The sequence below is a fragment of the Panthera pardus genome, unplaced genomic scaffold (genome assembly GCF_024362965.1).
Source record: "Panthera pardus isolate Hobbes unplaced genomic scaffold, ASM2436296v1 HiC_scaffold_1, whole genome shotgun sequence".
NCBI lineage: Eukaryota > Metazoa > Chordata > Mammalia > Carnivora > Felidae > Panthera > Panthera pardus.
This window is the reverse complement of record NW_026526654.1, coordinates 75,009,150-75,031,309: the sequence shown is the minus strand read 5'-3', so window position 1 is coordinate 75,031,309 and position 22,160 is coordinate 75,009,150.

Below are 22,160 nucleotides of genomic sequence, written 5' to 3'. Positions count from 1 at the left end.
TGAGACTTAAAGGAAGTGATTATTAATGAACAGAGAAGGAGGTTACCTTGGTCATTCATTTTAAGGAAATAATTTGGTGAGTCTAACTCTTCTGTCATGCAGGAGAGTACCTTTCAGGTATTTTCACATTAGTATCTCACCTCCTTAAAAATACCACAGGGTCTGATTGCAAAATGACTTGCATTCATGCAAATGTTTAAATGGCTATGTCATCTTGAGAGCCAGAATCTATGAACTATAAATGACAAATTTCACATTTATTGACCAATGTGTGCCAGGAACTGTGTCGTACTATTGCATACATATTAACTCAATCGATCCTTACATAATTCTGTTTTTATTTCCCATTTTATGAGCAAGGAAACTCAAAAAGGATGGAAAATAATGTAGAAATGACAATATTGTTACTATTATCAATAATGCACAATACTTATATGGCGCTTCATCATTCATATTTTCATTTGGAATTTTGGATTAATCCTGTGATATAGGCAAGGCAGGAATCTTGCAAATGATGAAAATGAGTCATTGTCCAAGTTCACCCAACACATATATAACTGAACATACAAAAAAACACAGGTGTTTTGGTTGTTCATTATTCACATCTGATTATTCAAGTGGTTAAACCCAAATGAAATAGAAGTGAGGAGCAAAGTTTGAGGAAGAAAACTTGGATAAAAGAATCCCTACCATGAATAAAACTTTCCTCTGAATTATGCTTCTTTTGAAAGGATGCTTGTGTTTGCTCACTGGTCTTCATCAAAAAGTGCAAGTCAGGTCACTGCTTAAGCTGTCTGCTTTGGGTCTGTGTGTTATACTCTGAGAGGGACACAAGACACAAATTATCAGGAGGAGAGGAGCCAGCTTAGTGAAAAAGACTTGAATCTCTACCATATCTGAGAATGTTAGAATCACCAGGAATGTTTCAGCCTGAGGAATAAAAAGTTTTGTTGGGAAGAATCAGAATCATGTGGATGAAGTAGATTCAGTCTTTAAGCCCTTCGGGAAAGTCCAGAACAGATGGTTAAAATTACAGAGAATGAATTTTCTTTTAACCCAGAGAGTAACTAAAATACTTTAATTTCTCAGATGAGGAGACTTTATTTTAAGGTATCAAGAGAAGGCTAATCTTTATTAACAACACAGGATCAAGCAATAATTTCACTGGGTGTTTTAACTACGACTACTGAAGCAGTGCTAACTGTCTAATGTAGAAATCTATCTGCACTTACAAGTGAGAATCTGAGGTTCAGAGAGGTTGAGTAGTTAACTCAAACACAGCTAGCAACTAGCTACAAGAGTTTTTGTACTAGTTGTGAGGTTGCACTAGATGACCTTTCAACAGTAAGACACTTACTCTTTAAGATGCTGTCTCATTTGAATGCTTCATGAAGAATCGACCTAAAAGTCACTCAGCAGTCTGACAAATAAATAGAACACTACTGACAATGAAATAAGGGCCCTCATAAACCAGCAGCAGAGATCGGTGTGCGTTCAAGAAATTAATAAGAATAAAGTGATCACCACCTTCTGCCTCATTTCCCCAAACATGAAGTGACAGAAGGTACAGGCTTGGTTGGCAAGGGCCACTTGTGAATCATGGAACTAGCTTTTGAGTGGGAGAGATATTCAATTTATGGTTTAGTAAATAAACAACGGACAAGGAGAAATACATAGTTAGAAAATAAGAAAAAAGGAAAAGTTAGAAAAATTTCTCAGGTGTGTACAGTTGATATTTGGTTTCTGATAGTTCTTTATACATAGAAAGGGCTAAATAGCAGGAGAATGAGCCCTGCATCATTCAAGAAACCATAAATTTTATTCCTCATAAAATGTGGTAAAATGTCTAATCCTGATTTTACATTACGTTACCGACAGTGGTCCAGCACCTAGCCTCTCCCCCAGGCCCATTTCCACCCCTTATTCCTTGTGTATACCAGGAATAGAACCCAGTAGGTAGCACGGGAGCAACGATTTTAGAGATTTCAACATTAAGGTCCAGATGGTTTAGCAAAAAGTTTAAGTCATTCCTTAGAACAATAAAAACATAAGGTTATCAGGACTGTGTGTGTGTGTGACTCACAGACATCTGAAGCCTGGCTTATGAAAACTGGCTGTTCATGGGAAGAATTAGCACATAGCTTTGACTGCTTATACTATCGACCCAAAATAACAGTATCTTAAACAAAGTAGTGTTTCATTTCCCTGTCATGTAAAAGTTGGAGGAGAGCAATTCCTTCAGTTGCCAGAGACCCAGGAAATTTCATCATGCAGCTACACTAGGTCTATGGTGTTGTTCTCACCCTTCTGGTTTTCCATGGCTCCTTTCCACATCCGCTTTTCAGATAGCAAGGTGGACGAAGGGGGAGGGTTATGACATGTCCCTCCACTTCAAGCTGCAGACATCCCCTTAGCCAGAACATAGTCACATGCCATATCTACCTGAAAGACAGACAGAAATACAGTCTTTATTTTAAGTGGTAATATGATCCAGATAAAAGTTACTATGAAAGGAAAGAATGGATTAATGAGGTAAATAAGTGTCTCTATGGAAACTTGGCCACCCATGCCTAAACATAGTTTCTCTCTGTATCTCTCTTTTTAGCACTTTAATTTTCAATAAAACCACATTCTAGTCATTTTCTAAAAAGTACTCATTAGTATTCTTCCTCTATAGACATTCTCAGTGTTTTATTTGGCCAGTTTATTAAGGCAGCCTTTGGGGCAGGCCATATGGGTGTGTTTAGCTGCAATGAGCTGGTCATTTTAGTAAAGGAAATGTCTGTGCAATGAAAGGACATTTCTGAGAAAGCCAAGTATGGCTAGAAATGACAAATGCTCTCTTTTACATACTACATTAGCTGCAGTGATTTTGGCAGGGAGGGGAAGGGGACAGGGTGAAATCTGATACTCTAATTAGGGAACTGATGAAGTATTGTAAATTTTAAATCATGCCCCTAAATAGGCAAAAGGAACAGACTTTTCAAGATGTAATTGTACGTGAATCACAATCTTAATGGTAGCTGATAATGATTAGACTAGCTGAAGAATTATTATGAGACAGAGTGGACAATCTAAAAATATTAAGAAGCACCCAGTATTATCTGGGGCAAAAAAAAAAAAACCCTGAAAACCAAGGCAATAATAAAAATGAGGAAACGCAAGTGGTTCACCAAGGAGTTGAAATTTGGCAAGAATGCCATAGTATTCTCCAGAAACTTCAACCCAATAAAGTCCATCCTGTACATCTCCTTTTTGTTGTTGTTGTTTTTTTTAATGTTTATTTTTGAGAGAGAGAGACAGAGTGTGAGTGGGGGGGGGGGGGCGGCAGGCAGAGAGAGAGGGAGACCCAGAATCAGAAGCAGGTCCCAGACTCTGAGCTATCAGTACAGAGCCCTATGTGGGGCTCGAACCCACAAACTATGAGATCATGACCTGAACTGAAGTCACATGCTTAACCGACTGAGCCACCCAGGCGCCTGCATCCTGTACATTTCACATTATTTTTATGTTTTTGTATTTTAACCTTAGAAAATAAGAATGTTAATATGCTAAGCAACTGTTCATTCTGAGTTCAGCCAGCCTTTGGCAATTATATTAGCATCATTTTCAGGAGAGTTACATTTCAGGATGATATTATCAGAGGTTGGAGCTTACTTGAGCGCTTCTTCACTCCTCTATGTCTCTGAACATTTAGAAAGAACTCTTTTTCTTGCCAGTGAAAGCACCTGAGAAAATAAAACCCTTCGATTTTTATATGGCTTCTTCCAAATGTTTTGCTGCAGATGACATTTTATTAAACTTGGATTCACTAAAAAGGAATTTTATAAATACACAAAGATGGCTTTCATTCTGCTTGTATCCATATGTATACATTGCACACATATGTGCAGATGCGATGCAAAGGAGAAATTTGCTAATTATTGAGTAATTGTACATAAACTTTGCTGAATATACCTAAAAATGTTGGCTTTGCAGATTGTCAGGTGAATTGGGTTTTGTCTGAATTATAGTAAACAATTGAATATATTGTCACACCTGAAGAAAACCATCAGAATTTTCTCTTTGAAAGTTGGCAGTTTCAAAGGACTAGGATGAGAACTGTTTTTGTCTCCAGTTATGTGTATTTCAAATAAACTCTTAGGTAAATAATTTCTGATGAGATTTTCAAATAATTTCCCCATAAATAATGACAGAAGCTATTTATTTCAATTCTATTTCTCTCCAACTCTGTGTTTATGTGTATAATGGAATTTTTGTTTTTCAAGTTCTACAAGGCATAAGTCCTTATCATTAGCATTTTAATGTTTATATATCTTTTTGGTCAAATTTTTATGATTGTGGTCATGGTTTTTTAATTAGAGCAGTAGTCTAATTTGAAAACAAATGGAAAATGTATTGTAATCTATTTCTGGAAGCATTCAGCTGGAAAAAAACAAGAGAGAAGATTCCAAGCTTTTGATTAGCATCTTTAAAATATAAGGACATCATTTCCCTCAGGGAAACAGTGAAACCAACTGATGGTAAAAGTCACTTAAAAAGCAAACAAAAAACAAAGCAAAAGAAAGAAAGAAAAAAGAAAACTTCAACAGAGAACTTTCACAAACATTTATACTGTTAAGAATCAACTTTGAAAAGTGTGATTTAACGGTCGATTTCTCTTTAAAAAATGAGCCAAAACAGTGTGATATGACTTATAAGTAAAATCAATTAAATTTTTGAGTTTTATGTCTTTAGAATTTGAGACTAAGAGAGTGAGACAGTAAGTGAACACAACCCATCGGAAAGCACATCCTCATTGTTGTAGGTTTCATGTTTTTCCTTCAGCAGTGTGAAAAGAATATTTCTCTCAAAAGATTCTGATTAACTAGCATGCTTTAAGAACAGATCTTTCTGTATACTAAATTCAGACTTACTAAGTCAATCACTCCCAGTGCTAGAAGCAGTAAAAGCAAGCAAGGAATAAGCAGGCTCATTGATCGGCTTACTCCCTGTTCTTCCCCTTAGCCCTCTGAAATCACTGTTGCAAACCAAAACTTAAAAAAAGAATGAAAACTTTCCTGTGAGAGTCAGCTATAGTGCTGCTGAAGAAATGCCCCATCGTCACCTCCCCACCTCTGGTGGTGGCCTCTGCTCCTCCCTGTGCTCCTTCCGGAAGAACAGCTCTCCTGATACACTAGGTAGGGGACAGTCACGTTCAGCAAACACGAATTCTTTCCTGTTACAAATATGCCCATCCCTATATGTCTTTGACATTGAAATGCTGTTTCTTTGATCAAAATTGCCTAATTTTACCTTTTCCTTTTGAAGCCTAAGTCCTTGAATTTTGAAAGGGATTTGGTGAATCTGTAAGATACTTTACTTGTGAGCTGCCTGCTTGTTTACTAAAGCCCCCTCTGACTGTAGAATAATGCAGCAAAAATATGTACTGTGGAACACTACCAGAGACAGTGCAGCCAGAGAGAGATCTGCCGGTATGTGGGGAGGGACCCACCTGGTTCAAGTAACCTGTATGTGTGGAAGGTGACACTAAATCATACAGAACTTCATTCCAAATGTATTGACAATTAGTGTATTTTAAATGAGAAAGAGAATGCAAGCCTGTAAAGTGAGATAGCAAATATTTGGTGGTCTTGTTAGCAGAATTGTTGGCAAAGTCTGTGCTTCAGCTCTTTGAAGGGAGTTGCTCAACAATTGAGTTTCTAAACTCAAAGTTGCTGATGATCTGTTCTGGCAACAGTCTCCCTGAGAAGAGCTCCTTTGCAGCTGATCACCTTTAGCCAGAAGCAGCCTTGTGTGCCTCACGTGTACTATGTGGGGAGAAATGTTGGTAAACACAGCCATGAGGTAAGATAGACCGTCTCAGTCAAAAAAGAAGCAGGGTCACTTATTAGAAATATCTGAGCTGCAAAGACCAGTAGAAGATCAAAAGATAGCCTACCACTTTGGTGTCCTCAGAATAAAATGAAAGCTACACACACACACTCACACACACACACCTCTTTATCCTTCTCATCAGAAAAAATTGTTATATTGGAGATTAATACAAATAGGGAAGAATTGTATATTGGAGATTAATACAAATAGGGAAGCAGACCTTTGATAAGACCTCCAATCCTCTCATTGCCAAATGACTGAAGCATGCAATAATGGAAAGTTGGGAATAAATAAAACTACGAATAAAAAACCTAAAAATTTGCCTTCCACTTCATTGGCCAATAGTACCCATAGAACACTTAACATCTGAAAAAAACTTTTTAACCCAAAAGCCTATTTTATCTTTGAAAATGGAAAAATGAAAGGCGCTGTCATTTAATTGGTAATTCAGTACCAAAGCCTTGGTCATTATCTAAAGATGGAGTTCTTCGTTCAATTTAAATGTCCCCTTTGAGGTAGATGTTTTGGCAATTGCTTCTAGACTTTTCATTTTGAATTAGCTGGACGAAAGTTTTCTATACCCTCTTTGTCTAACTAGATGTAATGAAATTTCTCTAGATTATTTTTAGTTTATTTTTGTGGTGAAGATATGACATTAATATTTCAGAGCTAGAAGGAAATTCCACGTTTGGTTTTTAATGGCTGATTTAAAGACAGAAAGGGTCCTATGTGGGCAGAATCTAATCCTAGTCCACACAGACCTTTCCACTCAGATGGTTTGGAAGTTAGGCTGTAGTAAGTACTGTCTGAGTCAGAGGTTTCTCCTAATCCTACTACTTCCTATCCTACATCAGGGGCTGTCACCAATTGCGTATAGATGTGGGAAAGAACATGAGTGATATAGCCAGGATAAAATCTAAGACAGCAGTGAGCAACTTTATTTTTTCACATTGCCCACTAACCTCACTCCCCACTCCTCAAAAAACATCATCTGACCGCTTTTTAAAGTTCAAAATGAATAAAAAATATTTGAGTCCCATAGGTTCCTACATCTTAGATTGTCTTCATTGAACAGACTTCAATGGAGAAAATTGGCACTGACTTAAGGCGATAAAATTGTATATCAGGCCACCTTTAAGAATTAGTAGCAGGGAGGCAATATTCCATTATTTATCCTGTAAATGTATTTGTCTCTTAAAAAATTTATTAGTGAGTTTACACTCTTATTTCACCTTCATATTAGGAAGTTGAAGCTTAGAAAGATGAAGTGGCCATGACTCACATGAAGAGCTTCCCCAAAGAGGTGTAAGTTAGAATTAGAATGTGTTCTACTAATGGCAGCATTAACACAATTGTGTCTGTCGCTGTGCCTGGGCACTGATGATGACACATTGCTGGTTGAGCTATTGTTTCTCTCATTTAAACTGAATTTGTTGATGGGGCTGCCCACCCTTCTCAAGGTGGTTTCATGTCCTTTAAGTTTTAGCTTAGCAGGCCAGTGCCATTAGCATCCTAGAAGGCTGGGTATACTGAGGCATTCTTGCTACTCTGAGAAGTTGCCCTTTGGGGGGGCTGACTAGGATAGAGCCCTGGGGTCAAGCCTGCTATGGACCTCACCCAGATTCCTGTCCCATAAGCAGTGTCACAATGTTTATGGCCCATGGGATGATCTGTTCCTTAAATCTCTCATTTTATCTCCTAGGCTGAGAAATCACTGTGAGGCTTTTTTCCCCCCTTGATCTTTAAGGATGAAATCATTTTGGATTAGATCACAGGCTGTACAGTGGAGTTGGAAGTCTGTATGTGGCATGTGTAGATAAAATTCCTTTTGAGATGAAGTTTGCTTTTAACTCCCTTCCACCTTTTTCAGTACAAATATTAGTTATTTTACTTATGTTCTTTAGTATCTTACATTCATACATTGTTTTATAATTGTTATTTTCCACGTACATCTTGTCTTTTAAACACACTAATATTATGTGACAAATATAATCTCTTTTACAGATGAGAGACCACAGACTGTAAGCCCCTCCAGGGTAGGTGCCTCATCTGTCTTGTACACCGCTGTGTCTGGTCTGCATAGCCTACCGCGTTGTATGTGCTAAATTATTATTTGTCGACTGAATGAGGAAATGAGGGATGACTTGCTCAGGATTCCACAGTTGACAAGGGGTAGTATGGCTTTTTATCACTGACACCTGGTTATTTAACTTTTGCTCCAACATATTCAGTGATGAGAAATTCATTACCTTCCCCAGTAGCTGTGGTGCATTTTATTTTATTTTGGTTTAGTTCAGTTTGGTTTGATTCCATTTTTTTGCCTGTTTGCTTTTGCCTGCACAGCTACCTAGGGTCTCTCTTCTATTTAGAGTGATTCTGCTGATGTCAGTCGTGGTTGCCGTGATTTTATGGACAGGCATGTGACCCAGGGTAGGTCTTGCACAGCATCCATCCCCTATTGTCTATAGTGATTGGTCTAAGAAGTAACTACTTTGGGAGCCAAGCGGACCCGCTGTACGCTCTTATAACTCACAAATGGAAGATGGGAGAAAGAGATCTGCTTTCTTCTCTCTGTAATTCAAGTCCTGACAAGGCTGGTTCTTCCAGCGGCTCTCTTGGTTCTTCTGTTTCAAGAACTCACTTAAGAAAGAAACCAAACAAAAAAGAGATGAAAGCTTGGAAATGGAGAGCATCATGACACTGCTTGAACCTCTGAATGTGGTATGCTCAAACATTTCTTGAGTGTGTGGTCAATAAGTCCCCCTTTTTTCTTCCTTTTTTTTTTTTTGTTTGTTTGTTTTCCCACTTGTGAGCGAAAGAGACCTAATATGGCAACCTATCCCATAATGATACAGTTTTGACTTTTAGAACATTTTTCTCTATATGGAGCCTAGATGTCCTTGTTGGAGACAGGCAGAACAAACGGGACTTTTCTTCCAAAAAACAATGTTTTTAACACTTAGAGAAGGTTACTCTCTGTTTTTCCTCGCATTTGCCTGAATTTCTCTTCCCCAGGCTCTCTGTTCAGTCCCTTCAACTTTTCTTCATGTGATATAGTTTCCCATACCACCTATTTTCTAGTCTTTCAGTGTATTCTCATTTGCCTATAGACGTCTTAGCATGAGGGAGAATTACACACTGGTCAGAGCAACATAGAGCAGGATGATAATTTTTTGTTTGTTTGTTTTATGCATTGTATTCTTTCACTGTTCCTGAAGGTCTCACTGGTCTTTTTGTTGTTTGTTTAATATCGTGGTACATAATTGTCTCTTAATAGAAGTATCAACAATTAAAACTCCCAAGAATGATACATTTGCTAATGAAGCAGATCTCCCATAATTTTCAATAATTTTTCTTTCTTTTTAACTGATTTTACATTTATTTCAACTAAAAGGATTTAGTCAGATATGGTCCATCTTTTCTATTCATTGATATCTATTGTAAGTCTATCAGGAAATGTATTTGCTATTTCCTTTGACTTTATATTTTCATAAAGCTATGTTTAAAGATGGTGGGTTTTTTATTTTTATTTTTTGTTATATCATTAAAGAAGTTAAAAACTTCTTTAGTTTAGTAGTTTTCTTAAATGAATGTAAAATCCAATAGATTTGTGAATTTTCACTTTTGTAGATCTTTATTCACCTTGAAGTTCTAACAACTATTAGTGTAAAAATGTGATTTCCATTTGGTTCTTATCTGAAAAACTAGAAAAAAAAACACAACAAAATAGCTTCTTTGCTTTATTTGCCAAATATTTTGCACAGTGCTTATTTTGTATTTTTCCCATGTTAAGTGTAAGAAGAGACTTGTCGACACATTATAAATAAGCAATTAATGCAGAAAAATAAGCCACTTCTAATGCCAGAATTTCTCCAGGAAATAAAGAAGAGATGAGATCAGTGCTCTAAAGATTCTACAAGTGTCTTTATGTATTTTTTTCTTCCTTTCTCTGCAGGATAAAATAAAATTTGAGAACAAACTAGATAATTGAAATATATGCACACTACCTTAGTTATTTCAGTTTTTCATACAAAAAATATGTTTGCCTTGGATTATATTATTAACCTCCATATTTTAGTCATGATCTTTTTCATTTTTAAAAGAAGGAAAAGGTAAAAAAATGAAAAAAAGACATTCTGAGTTGTGTGTGTGTGTGTGTATGCACGTGTGCACATAAAGAAAGAGAACATCAATAACAGGAGCACAAACACCGCAAGGCCATTAACTACAGTAGTAGCTTTGATTTTAAAGCTGCCCTCTTTGGGGCACCTTGGTGTCTCATTTGGTTGGGCATCCCACTCTTGATTTCAGCTGAGGTCATGATCCCAGGGTTGTGGGATTGAGCCTCCTGTCATATTCTATGCTAAGCATGGAGCCTGCTTGGGATTCTCTCTGTCTCTCTCTCTCTCTCTCTCTCTCTCTCTCTCTCTCTCTCTGCCCCTCCCCCACTCACACTGTCTCTGTCTCTCTCAAGTAAAATAAAATAAAACTTAAAAATAAAAATGAATAAAAATAAAAGGTTCAGTCCATGTAGGTCATAGGTGACACTTACCCCATACCAGAAACTCTCCTTCATTAAGTATTTGTATTTTCTCCAAACTGTTACTCCCATCACACCACCACTGGTGTTTTTCATTATCTTCATTTTGGCAAGTCTGTGTCTGTCCTCACAAGTTTTTTCTTCAGAACCTCAGATCCTTTACCATTTCCTATATGGAGTAGCTTCCCCACTGCCTTTTGTTTAGGCAGACAATCCTTTCCATCACAACTGGCTTATTATTTTGGCTTAGAAATCTTCCTTCTAAATAAATACAAGGTTTCTCCTGAAAAGAATTTTGTTTTCTTTTTCTATTCCATTGTAGATTCTTTTCATCACATAACAATATTACATATTCTCTTGTTTTGTTTTGTTTTGTTTTTAATTCTGCAGTTGAGGGTAATTGTAAGAATGGAAAAAGCAAGACCTGTAACCTGTTTCTCCAAACTCACTAGCTTTATTATTCTGGAAATAAACTTCAAGAATTTTAAGTAATTTACCTGTGTGGGGCCACTTATGGCAATAACTCATCAAGAATTTGTATCTAGACTTTGCTTCTATATGGCAATTTGTATCTGAAACTATTTTCTAAGTATAAAGGTTAAAAATAAGTGCTAGCCTAGGATTCTGCTTAAGGAACATCTGTTCTAATCTACGATTTTACCACAATCACTCTCTTGAAAAGGGAGGAAGAAAACAGTAAACTGGCAGGATTTCTGTTTAATGGACATTTAATTGAAACTGATATCCTTGAGAAGAAAATTCACTTAAAGCCTTTGTGCATGGTATGCTTATAAGCAGACAGTCTCTAAGATTACAAACTGTAAGAAACAGGAGGAGACTTTGAAGTGCACAGCAACTTCTAAAGTTCTTCAGCATATTCCCTGGTGGAATTTTCGTTTTGTATCATGTTTTTCCAAGTCTTCCTCCAGATGTTACATAGTAGTGTTTTACTTCAGGGAAATAGGGTTTGGAGTATGATGATTTAGACATCTTGTGAACAGACATCAAGGTCAAAAAATGGAGACATGAGCTCAGTTTTACAAAAATGTCTCATAGTATCTTATTAAGGAATGTTGGGATCATTCAAGTAGCTTCTTCTACCCAATTTCTACACTCTCCACATATCCTCTTTACAGTCCTACCTAACCTTTGGCCTAATGCCCATGTTAAGGAAAGCAGACCAGTAGTTAAAACTTATTCAGTCTTTCAAGAGGCTTATAAACACTGGTTAATTAGTGAAAGAATCAAAAGAACAAACACTCTCACAATAATCATACAGATAACAGAGTGCCTAAAAATCTTTTTTAAAATAGTGAAATATACAGTCTGTAGAAGACATAGAGGACGGTTGTTAATTATATACTGGAGACTGGAAACTATGCCTCAGGTCTCCATGCATTTTTTTTGTGGAAGATAGACAGCTGTCAGGTTTCAAATCATTCAAGACAGAGATCTAATAAAAGGTATGGAGAATTTGAAGGAAAATAAATAGACAAATTTGGCTGAAGACAGTGCTGTGCTGGTAGATGTTGGAGTGTTAGTGTAAATTTAAGTTTAATGCATATTAGCTGGAAAGGAATGATGACAAACTAATATCCTTTGCCCTTTCCCATTCGAACAGTATAATTAATTAGTATAATTGTCTTAATATCCAGGTAACATTTAACCAGCCTATGTTAATTTAGCTATAGTAGTAAAATCTGCCCCTGGAAGCCAAAAAGAAAATCAAAAGGATCCAGAACATTGATTTTCAACTTCAACCATATATAATTTATTAAAAATATTTAAGCAGGAGATTTTAGTTATATTTAAGTGGGAAAAGGAAAGGAGTAAGAGAGAGTCCCCATTCTTTGAGTGCTGCTCTTTTCCAGCTACTATCCCAGTTATAATGACCCCATTAACTCATTACTATCATCAGAAACAGCATTAATGGGGCAGTCAGTTAAGCTTCCGACTGTGGCTCAGGTAGGTCATGGTCTCACAGTCTGCGAGTTCCAGCCCCGTGTCAGGCTTTGTGCTGACAACTCAGAGCCTGGAGGCTGCTTTGGCTTCTGTGTCTCCCTCTCTCTCTGCCCCTCCTCTACTCACACTGTCTCTTTCTGTCTCTTAAAAAAATAACATGAAAAAAATTAAAAAGAAGCAGCATTAACAAAAATGAATGAGTCCTTAACTGATGTGCTTACTTTTGGCTTGCCAAGACACCACTGATAGGGAGAACAGTCAACTCACTGTTTATTATAAAACTACAAACAAGCACTAGCATACAGCTTTGATATATTGGTATACACTTTGAATCTGTGGCTGTAGGGTTTAGAGAAGACAGTTTTAGATGTATTTATGTGCTAACTCTCAAGTGTTTTCAATGAGTGCTCTGAATGCCCTCTGTTTCTCATTTAGATGGATGCCTTCTTAGGTGCTCAAAGGCTTTTAAAAGCTTTCTCTCTCCCTCTCTCCCTCTCCCTCTCTCTGAACAGGGTAAGCTGAAAGAGGCATTTAGTAGAATAGAGTTTTTGCCCTGGCAGGAGAAACCAGAGATTTCAACAAATAAAGACATGCATTTATGATTGGACTGATTATTATTTTTTCTCTGAAATGACTGAGAGCCCAGTTCTCATTAATTAGTAGGTGATGAAAGAGAGAGAGAGAAAGGGAAGGAGAGTTCTATCGGTGAAATTCTTAGTTTTAAGCTAAAATAAGCCCAAGAATGATGAGGCAAAAAGAAGGTATATACATGGAAGCAAAAAAAATGAAACTCTTGTCAAAAACAAAGAACAAAAGGGGCGCCTGGGTGGCTCAGTCAGTTAAGCGTCCGACTTCGGCTCAGGTCATGATCTCGCGGCTCCTGAGTTCGAGCCCCGCGTCAGGCTCTGTGCTGACAGCTCAGAGCCTGGAGCCTGTTTCAGATTCTGTGTCTCCCTCTCTCTCTCTGACCCTCCCCCATTCATGCTCTGTCTCTCTCTGTCTCAAAAATAAATAAACGTTAAAAAAAAATTAAAAAAGAACAAAAAACCAGAAGTCTGGCATCTCTGAAAATATTTTAATCAGCTGAGAACAGACTGATCATTAGGATCAAATTACTATCTTCATTCACATTATCCTGATAATTTAAACCCAAAATGGATAGGGTTTATGTTTAAAAAAGAAATAGAAATATTTTGTGGAACTTGGTCTGCCAACACTAGCTCATTTGTTTGTTAATTAATTAAATTATGCAACAAATACTTATTGAGCATCTCCTTATGCAAGGCAGTGTTCTAGGCAGCGAAGACAGAAGGATGGAAATGATAAATAAGATATATAAGGCCCTTATGGAATTTATATTTTACTGCAAGATTTTTCTATCTTTACAAGAAAATTGTCCCACATAGCTTTAAAAAGTAGTTATAGTCTACATTTTGTATTTCTTTCATCTTTCGATAATTTCTCCCTCTTTTGCCAATTTTATAGACCTTGTAAATATTTTAAAGATAGAGAAAAAGTGATTTTTAAGTGAGGTACTAACATTTAGGACCTTTGACTTTTTGTACTTAAGGTATAATCACCTTTCGTCCAGAAGAGAAACACTTCATTCCTGTGGCCGTAGTGTGAGAAGAGAGATGATTCATTTTCAGAAGTACCAAATAAAAGCTGTGTGTCTGATTGACTATTTGTTTACAACCTATGGGAAAATGTATAAAACCCCTCCCCCACCCACAATGGCGTCCCAAACCCTTAGACACGTCACTTCCTGGTTCTTTCCCTCTCGTTTCAAGGGCTTAGTTTCCCAAGCTTTGCAATGAGCATGCGCCAAAGAACTGAAGCCTGCGCCGTCACCTGAAGGAACGTACATTTGTTCCAGTTAGACTACTTTTTGCCTTACACGGGCAGCGGCCACGCCAGGGTAAGGCTGTAACCTCTGTAGTTCTCAGCCAATGAGGAATCAGGAGCGGGGACTTGCATGCTAGGAAATAAATTCTCTGCTGTAACCACCCCGGTGTGCCTGTCGGTCAGACACTTGCTCCTGCAAGAATCATTAAAGCTTCACTCACTGTGCTCCTCCTCTCCCTGGCCCTCCTTTGATTGGGTCGGTTGGCTTGGTTCTCACACTGGTTTACTGCTAAAATTCTTTTACATGTTCAGCAGCATTTGGTGTGAAGTGTGAGTGTGCCTGCCTTGGTCTGCAGTACTTCTCTGCCTAGGAAGTCCCGTGCAGGCCGAAATTTCTGCCTCCTTAAATAGGTAGCTGGATCTGAGCTGTATTTCTAGCCCGCAGTTGCCCCTCCCGTTGCCATTAAGTCTTTCTAAATCTTTCCCCAATCCTGGGGAAACTCGAAGAGAGAGGGGAATGTTGGCTCTAAATGATTGTTTCTGTAGTTTTGCAATTAAATATATTAATCTAATACCTGCTGTTTTTCTTCATGGTATTCACACTGGATCAGACCACAGTTTACATTTTCCATCAGCAACTTTGAATTTTTCCTTGTACTTGAAGGAGGTAGTGTTTATGCTCTACTCAAATCATGTGGAGAGCAAGGATTAAAATAGACCGCTGCTCAAGCCAGGGACAAGTTGCAAATTAGAGGCAGTATAATATAGTTAAGACCGTGGACCATGGGACTTATTATCTTAGTTTAAATCCCAATTGATCTCGGACACACAGTTTGCTCATTTGTCAGTGGGAAAAATAATACTACGTACTTCACAGGATTGTTATGAAAGTGAAATTAGTTGTCACATGTGGATCGCTTAGAGAATTGCTTGGCATGGGGCAAGCCCTATTAGTAAGGCAGGATTATAGTCTGAATTAGGTGAATGGCAGTCCTGAGCTAAGACAAAAGTTTAAGTTATTATAGAAGAGTTAAAGTTTGGAACTGACTTCTTGGTTATCTCTGATCACTTTCATCAATGACAAAATATTCAGTATGACACCAAATAGAAAACTAACTTTAATTAAAAATGTGATCTCATATAAATAAATGGAATATTGAATGTCCATTTGGGCTAGGAATTCTATAATTGACATTTTAAGTTTCCTCTTCTGTGAACTGCTTTTTCAAATCCTTAGTAAAGTTTCTATTCTATGTTCTCTTTTTATCACTGGTTTATAGGATTTCTTGGTATACTCTGCATATTATGGGAGACCCTCCACATTTCTGACCTAATTTTTCCACGTGGTGAGGTGTCCACAGAGTTGACATTCTTGGTCAAGTGCAGGACACTTAATGCAGGTCTGCTCTGTGCTATATAGCAAGGTCCCTGTCCTTATGGGAGAGACCCATATTTGCCCAGCTCTGCCAGCACCAGGTGGGTAATTCTAATTCAGAATGAAGTATTAAAAAGTATTTAAAATCTCATGTGACTGCAGATCTAAAAACATGTATCCTTTATTATTCTGGATCATGATAAAAAAAAGTAGATGGGGACTATGGTCTTTCTTGAGAGTTAATGACCATTATAGGGATATGGACAGGCTAGGGAAATCACTGAGGACTGGGTAATACCCCAGGGATTTTAAGCACAGGAACCATTACTACAGCAAGACCTGAAAGGAGAGAGATGGACAGTAGATGTAGAAAGAATGCCTGGTAGGAGCTATGTAGATGCAGGGGACAAAGTGCTATTTATTATACTAACTTTGCAAGGTAATGCCAGTTTAGATATACTCTAGTATATTCCAACCTGAAATCTGAAATGCTAGTCACCATTCTTCCCATAAATTATCAGGGAAAGAAAGGGAGGAAAAATCAAGTGGTTAGAGAGCAGAAAGTTGTTTTAGACCTGCTTCTGTAACTATTTATGAGGCTTAAGTTGAGAGTTCTACTTCTTCCATCACCACGTTCCCCTTACTGTCTGTCAACACCTTGGCCAGGTGGAATTCTTAATCTAATGTGTCCCAAACCTTCAATTATGCTGGATTTAAATGTTTGGTGATCCTATATTCATTGTGTTGGCCACTCTTTCATTGACGGTGATCATTGGTCAAGTGAGTATTAAGGGATATTGCAACAAATTTCCTGTGTTTCAGAGATTGTCTTTTTTTTTTTCCTTAACACAATTTCTTATTTGCGATTGGGATCAGTTAACCCAACCAGTACATTGATCCCTTTCTTTGCTGTTTGGAAGACAACTTAACAGAGGCATGAAAAGCCCCAAATGACTAAAGCATCCAGTTTAACAGATGCATGAATATATTTTCACAGTTCTTCCTGGGCCAGGACCTCCAAACCACAGATTCAAGTCCATGGGAAAAGAAGAAAATATTGGTTTACTCCTTGGTTCCCAGACCAGTGGCTGTGGGGAGTTGACACATATATAGGCTATTGGTCTAAGGTATATATTGCATTTTCTAGGATAGCACTAACCTCAATGACTTTTATTTTTCAATTTGTTACATGATTGAGTCTTCAAAAGGTATCTACTGTTCAGTGAGTCATTTCCTTCTGGGAGATGGGACTTGTGGTTAAGATTAGTGAATCCAATGAGCATGAGTCCATTGTCTCACCTCCTTCACTCTGTGTCTTTATTCAGAGGTGATTGTTGTGTGGAGTAATTTAGCAATGGATGGATAAGATATTCTGTAAGTCCTGCTGGTAAGGAAGGGAGATCTGGCTTAAAATATCTGTATATTCCTGGGAGGATAAATTGCTGTTTGTAGTATAATAGAACTGAGCCATTATAATCAAACTGCCACTAGGTGATCAGCCATTCCCCCCAGAGGTAGTTACTCAGCATTAGCCTGTTTCTTAGCAGAGTGGGCACTCAGCAGCAGTAGTAGCCAAATCAGCTTTGAGGAGAGAAAGTGTAATATGGCTCAACAATATGTTGAGCCCATGCATAATCCAATCCCTGCTACCAAAGCTCTTTATACACAAACTCATTGAGGAAAAGAAGCTTCCATAGCATGATTCATGATATAGATCATCTTCTCATCATAATAGACAATCTCCTTTGCAGTGAACATAGGAACTTCATACTCTGCATGCATTTAGAAGGATATACTACATAACTTTTATCACCAATTTTTTAATCTTGTGCTTTCCAAGTCTCTGACCCTGAAACAGGATTGGTCTGTACCTCAGACTGTTTGCTTCCACACAAAGTGTACAACCAGATGTTGGATCCTGGAGTTCTTCCCATAGGAAATACTTCCTTCATTAATATCTTTCAGAGGTACCATTTGAGGGCTGTAATACTGTATCATTTACTTTTGAGTAGTTCTTGCATTTGAGTAGTTCTAGCAAATCCATTGCTAAGTAGGCCCATTCTTTTTCCATCTTTTTAAAATGGAGCTTCCAATGAGATGGTATAGATATTCTGAGGAATTGGTGAAAAAGCAGTACAAATAGGTATTATGGGAGTCTGAGCTAGCTGCTTGTGAAGTTTCCTAGTGATTTTTGAATCTTCTAGGATTCAGTCTTAAATATATTGTTTCCATTTTACAATGGAATTCTGCTGTGCGTGTCCAATTTTGTGATTCAATAGATTATAGAACACCTTGTTCAGGATGGGCAGTCTGTGTTACATGTCATAGAGTCAGGTGTTTAGTTCTTACTAAGGCTCAGCAGCAAGCCTTTCAAGTAGAGAATATTTGTAAGTGAAAGAAGGCATGACTTTATTCCAAAACTTTGGGGTATATGTTACTATTTTTTCATTGAAATTTGCCTAAGATTCCACGTATCATGTCTGTTGATCATAAACTTTTCCAAAACCATTGGGTCTGCCAGTTATAACCTTGCCCCTTACACAGTTCATAGACAAATAATACTCAATATGTCCTCCCATGCATCGTACTAAGTAATGTAACTAGAACACTTGTTATTTCTTGCTCACCAGGATCAATTAGTTAAATGTCATCAATGTTACAGTTTTATGTAATGCTTTATGGAATATTGTAGGGACCAAAGTACTTCTAGATTATATTATGATGGAAAGCAGGGACACTGATATAACCTTGAGGAAAAGCATTAAAGATTTACTCTTATCCTTGCCACAGGATGGCAAATTTTTCAAAATTATCAGATTATCTTTTCTGGTAAAGATGGGAGTTGGATGGAGGAAGGCTTTTCTAAGTCAGTATCTTCATACCATGAGATAGGACTTTGTTGATATGCTCTAGTAAAGATACCACAACTGTCATCATGACCTGATTATCTTTGGTGAAATCTGTATGAGGCTATTCTCTAAGAGCCCTGTTGCTCTTGCATAAGCCAAAAAGGGCTCCCAAAATGGCCAAATGGCCCTTCCCATGTGGGTCATGGGATGAGTATGCGAGTCTTTCAGTTACTAAATGTTTTATTTCCACTATATATTCTCAGACTAGGAAAATAACCTTCTGTGAGACAGATTCAAGCTCAAATTCTGTCATCTACCCTTCTTCTATGCACTGTGACAGGATGAGTGTGAAAGTTTGGAAGCTTTCCTTCCATTTCTATTTTTTGGAACAGCTTGAGAAAGATAAGTATTAACTCTGCTTTAAATGTCTGGTAGAATTCCCCTGGGAAGCCATCTGGCCCAGGACTCTTATTTGTTGGGAGATTTTTGATAACTCTTTCAATTTCTTCACTGGTTATGGGTCTGTTCAAATTTTCTATTTCTTCCCATTTGAGTTTTGGTAGTGTGTGGGTGTTTAGGAATTTGTCCATTTCTTCGAGGTTTTCCAGTTTGTTGGCATATAATTTTTCATAGTATTCTCTAATAATTGTTTGCATTTCTGTGGTGTTGGTTGTGATCTCTCCTCTTTCATTTGTGATTTTATCTATTTGGGTTCTCTTTTCTTGAGAAGTCTTGCTAGGGGTTTATCAATTTTTTTTTTCTTTTCAGAAAACCAGCTCTTAGATTCATCGATCTATTCTACTGTTTTTCCAGATTCTATATTGTTTATTTCTGCTCTAATATTTATTATTTCTCTTCTTCAGCTGGATTTGGGCTTTCTTTGTTGTTCTACTTCTAGTTCCTTTACATGTGTGTTTAGGTTTTGTATTTGAGATTTTTCTTATTTCTTGCAATAGGCCTGGATTGCAATGTATTTTCCTCTTAGGACTGCCTTTGCTGTACCTGAAAGGGTTTGGACTGTCGTGTTTTCATTTTCATTTGTTTCCATATATTTTTTAATTTCTTTTTTAATTTCCTGGTTGATCATTCGTTCTTTAGTAGGACGTTCTTTAACCTCCATGCATTTGGAGGTTTTTCAAATTTTTCTTGTGGTTGATCTCAAGTTTCATAGCATTGTATCTGAAATATGCATGGTATGATCTCAATTCTTTCATATTTATTGAGGGTTGTTTTGTGACCCAGTATGTGATCTATTTTGGAGAATGTTCCATGTGCACTCTAGAAGAATGTGTATTCTGCTGCTTTTGGATGGAAAGTTCTGAATATATCTGTCAAGTCAATCTGGTCCAGTGTATCATTCAAGGCCATTGTTTCTTTATTGATTTTCTGCCTAGATGACCTGTCCATTGTTGTAAGTAGAGTATTAAAGTCCCCTGCAATTACCATATTCTTATCAATAAGATTGCTTATATTTGTGATGAATTGATTTACATATTTGTATTTCCAAGTTGGGGGCATAAACATTTATAATTGTTAGCTCTTGATGGAGAGACCCCATAATTATGATATAATGCCCTTCTTCAACTCTTGTAATGGCCTTTAGTTTAAAATCTAGTTTGTCTGATATAAGTATGGCTACTCTAGCTTTCTTTTGATTTCTAGTACTGTGATAGATAGTTCTCCATCCCCTCACTTTCAATCTGAAGATGGCCTCAGGTGTAAAATGAGTGTCTTGTAGACAGCATATGGACGGATTTGGGGTTTTTTTTTAATCCACTCTGATACCCTGTCTCCTGATTGGAGAATTTACATTCAGAGTTATTCCTGAAAGATATGGATTTAGTGTCATTGTGTTACCTGTAGGTTTCATGCTGTGGTGATGTCTCTGGTCCTTTGTAGTCTTTGGAGCATTCCATTCATACAGTCCTCCTTAGGATCTCTTGCAGGGCTGCTTGAGTGGTCATGAACTCCTTCAGTTTTTGTTTGTCTGGGAAAGTCTTTATCTCTCCTTCTATTCTGAATGACAGCCTTGCTGGATAAAGGATTCTTGGATGCATATTTTTCCTGTTCAGCACATTGAATATTTTCTGCCACTTGTCTGGCTTGCCAAGTTTCAGTGGACAGGTCTGCTACTACCCTTATGTGCCTACCCTTGTATCTTAAGGCCCATTTGTCCCTAGCTGCTTTCAGAATTCTCTCTTTATCTTTGTATTTTGCCAGTTTTACTCTGATATGCCATGGAGAAGACCTATTCTTGTTAAATCTGAAAGGAGTTCTCTGTGCCTCCTGGATTTGGATGTCTGCTTCCTTCCCCAGATGAAGGAAGTTCTCAGCTATAATTTGTTCAAGTAGACCTTCTGCCACTTTCTCTTCTTCTAAAACTCCTATGATGTGGATATTATTATTGAATCACTTAGTTCTCTAATTCTCCCCCCATGGTCTAGTATTTTCTCATCTCTCTTTTTTTCAGCTTCATCTTTTTCCATAATTTTATATTCTATTTTGCTTATTCTCCCCTATGCTTTTTCCATCCTTGTTGTCACAGCCTCTAGTTTATTTTGCACCTCAATTACACCATTTCTTAATTTGTCGTGATTATTTCTTAGTTCCTTGATCTCTGAGCAATAGATTCTCTGCTGTCTTCTATGCTTTTTTCAAGCTCAGCTATTAATATTAGGACTATTATTCTAAATTCTTGATCAGATATATTGTTTATATCTGTTTTGAGCAATTCTGTAGCTGTCATTTCTTCCTGTCTTTTGAGGAGAATCATTCTGTTTCATCATTTTGGCTAGTTTTCTGTCCCTTGTGTATTTTAGTACCTTGTTATGTGTCCTGCACCTGCGAGCACTGCTATGCTAAAAAAGGATCATACCCTGTCCAGGACCTGGCCCTTCAGGAGGTGTTTTTGGAATGTGTTGGGTGCTCTCTGTTGTTGTGACTCTAGTTGTTTTATCTCTCTACTCATAGTGGTGGTTTGGACTTTCCACCAAGTGTGCTTTGATTTGTTCATTGAAGTAACCCTGAAAAATGTTCTAAGGGGGGTTGGTGGAAGAAGATTTATCCCATAGAAAGAGAGAAATGACGGGAAAAGAGAAGAAAAAAAATTGCATAGAGAAACTATACAGCTTAATCCAGAGAGAGAGGAAAATAAAGAAGGAGATTCAGAAAAGGTATAAAAGGAATAGATTAAAAATGTCTGCTTAAACAAACCAACAACCAGAATAACCAGAGGATGAAAAGGAAGAAATAAAAAATATTATATATATTTATAAATATATTATAAATATTTTTATAAATATTTTATATATATTTTATATATATATAATAAGAATTGACCAAGAATCAAATCAGAAAATGCAGACCCACAGGACTTATACCTGTGACTTGGAACCCATGGCTGCACTGGTCTGGAGTAGGGGCTGTCTGGTTTGGTCAGTGTCAATCTTGCTCTGGTTGATAACTCAGTTACCAGGTATGGAGAGGGAATAGTTTGGTGTAGGAGGTCCTGCCTCCAATCTAGCCCTAACTTGTGGGTGATGGGGAGAAAAATGGTGACACCCCAGTCTCTCTTCCCTGGTTGGGGTGACCCAAACCATTCTGTTCAGGCCATCCTCACAATGACACATGTGTCCAAGTGGGCCAGTTTGTCCCGCTCTACAATCTCCTGCACCTCCCAGGCACTTGGCTGGGATTTAAGCCCCAATGTCTT